Source organism: Pan troglodytes, chromosome X (genome assembly GCF_028858775.2).
Source record: "Pan troglodytes isolate AG18354 chromosome X, NHGRI_mPanTro3-v2.0_pri, whole genome shotgun sequence".
Taxonomy (NCBI): Eukaryota; Metazoa; Chordata; class Mammalia; order Primates; family Hominidae; genus Pan; species Pan troglodytes.
The window spans coordinates 144,654,984-144,657,473 of NC_072421.2; the positions used below are offsets into that span (position 1 = coordinate 144,654,984).

At 39.7% G+C, this 2,490-nt stretch overlaps 2 non-coding genes across 2 annotated transcripts; both read right to left on the bottom strand.

Annotated features, from left to right (window-relative positions):
- Positions 1-448: 448 nt before the first annotated feature.
- Positions 449-542, bottom strand: MIR509A-1 (microRNA mir-509a-1). The gene has a single exon (NR_035535.1). It is a non-coding gene; the product is annotated as a microRNA mir-509a-1 (primary transcript).
- Positions 543-1,335: 793 nt separating this feature from the next.
- MIR509B (microRNA mir-509b) lies at positions 1,336-1,426 on the bottom strand. The gene is given in 1 exon segment (NR_035536.1): positions 1,336-1,426. It is a non-coding gene; the product is annotated as a microRNA mir-509b (primary transcript).
- Positions 1,427-2,490: the final 1,064 nt, after the last annotated feature.

Genomic DNA, 2,490 nt, shown 5'->3' on the forward strand with positions numbered 1-2,490 from the left:
TTTATATCTGAGATACAATATATTTTGCTTTTCAGAAGGTTAAGTGTTTAAGAAGCAGGAGGGAATTTTGGAAGGCTTAAGAAGACTTGAAAATGAGAAAGGAAGCTAACAGTTAACAGATTTGGATGTTGGAGTAGGCAATAGTTTCTGCAAAAAGAATAATATTCTTAAGGCAGAAAGAAACTGTAAAATGGCAAGATAAACCTTGATTCAATCAGGCAACATTACAGAAATGGAAATCAATCTCAAAACACTCAATGGGAGGCTTGTTGCGAGGACCTTAAATTCCTAGATCACGCGTCTGGTCAGGCACTGGGAGAGTTTTCTGAGGTAGTCCAGCATGGAAGTGGAGGGTTTGCGAGGGTAAAATACCTGCACTATAAGGAAGGCATCCCTCTGCATGCAACTAAATGCCTCCAACACACACACAGTGTCATCATGTATGTTGCATGTGTCATGCAGTACTCTATCCACAGACGTACCAATCATTTTTAATTATACATGATTGCCACTGTCTGCAGTAGGGTACCACACACAGCATGTCTGAGGATGGCAGCCTTGCCTTAATACCCACCCATTCACCTTTAAAACAACCACTCAATATTTACAAGCTGTGCGTGGCCATTGGAATTTGGACAAAGGACTTCTGCAGAATTCAATCCACTATCTTTCCTTATATTTCCCGCTTTGAGTCCTGTCCACTCCCACGTTGCATCTTTCACATGACAGTTTTCAGAACTGAGAAATATTAAACATTTCTGTTAGGTTCTGTTACTCACAGAAGAAATATCCTTGCATGTCTTATCCTGTTCCTTATAATAGATTAAAATGTATTTACAAAAGAACGAATACGTACTTTATTAGCACATGAAGAAAGAGGACTTTGCATATCTGAGATAGAAAATATTTTGATTTTCAGAAAAGTTAAGTGTTTAAGAAGCAGGAGAGAATTTTGGAAGGCTTAAGAAGACTTGAAAATGAGAAAGGAAGCTAACCATTAATAGATTTGGATGTTGGAGCAGGAAACAGTTTCTGCAAAATGAATAATACTCTTAAGGCAGAAAGAAACTGTATAATGGCACAATAAACCTTGATTCAATCAGGCAGCATCATAGAAATGGAAATCAAGCTCAGAAAAACTCAATGGGAGGCTTGTTGCAAGGACCTTAAATCCCTAGACCATGTGTCTGATTAGGCACCTAAGAGAGTTTTTTGAGGTAGTCCAGCATGGAAGTGGAGGGTTTGCGAGGGTAAAATACCTGCACTATAAGGAAGGCATCCCTCTGCATGCAACTAAATGCCTCCAACACACACACAGTGTCATCATGTATGTTGCATGTGTCATGCAGTACTCTACTCACAGACGTACCAATCATTTTTAATTATACATGATTGCCACGTCTGCAGTAGGGTACCACACACAGCATGTCTGAGGATGGCAGCCTTGCCTTAATACCCACCCATTCACCTTTGAAACAACCATTCAATATTTACAACCTGTGAGTGACCATTGGAATTTGGACAAAGGACTTCTGTAGAATCCAATCCACTATCTTTCCTTATGTTTCCCGCTTTGAGTGCTGTCCACTCCCATGTTGCAGCTTTCACATGACAGTTTTCAGAACTGAGAAATATTAAACATTTCTGCTAGGTCCTGTTACTCACAGAAGAAATATCCTTGCATGTCTTATCCTGTTCCTTATAATAGATTAAAATATACTTACAAAAGAACGAATATGTACTTTATTAGCACATGAAGAAAGGGGACTTTGTATATCTGAGACAGAAAATATTTTGATTTTCAGAAAGTTAAGTGTTTAAGAAGCAGGAGGGAATTTTGGAAGGCTTAAGAAGACTTGAAAATTAGAAAGGAAGCTAACCGTTAATAGATTTGGATGTTGGAGAAGGAAATAGTTTCTGCAAAATGAATAATACTCTTAAGGCAGAAAGAAACTGTAAAATGGCAAGATAAACCTTGGTTCAATCAGGCAGCATCATAGAAATGGAAATCAATCTCAGAAGAACTCAATGGGAGGCTTGTTGCAAGGACCTTAAATTCCTAGATCACGCGTCTGGTCAGGCACCTGAGAGAGTTTTCTGAGGTAGTCCAGCATGGAAGTGGAGGGTTTGTGAGGGTAAAATACCTGCACTGTAAGGAAGACATCCCACTGCATGCAACTAAATGCCTCCAACACACACACAGTGTCATCATGTATGTTGCATGTGTCAGGCAGTACTCTATCCACAGACGTACCAATCATTTTTAATTATACATGATTGCCACTGTCTGCAGTAGGGTACCACACACAGCATGTCTGAGGATGGCAGCCTTGCCTTAATACCCACCCATTCACCTTTAAAACAGCCATTCAATATTTACAAGCTGTGGGTGGCCATTGGAATTTGGACAAAGGACTTCTGTAGAATCCAATCCACTATCTTTCCTTATGTTTCCTGCTTTGAGTGCTGTCCACTCCCATGTTGCAGCTT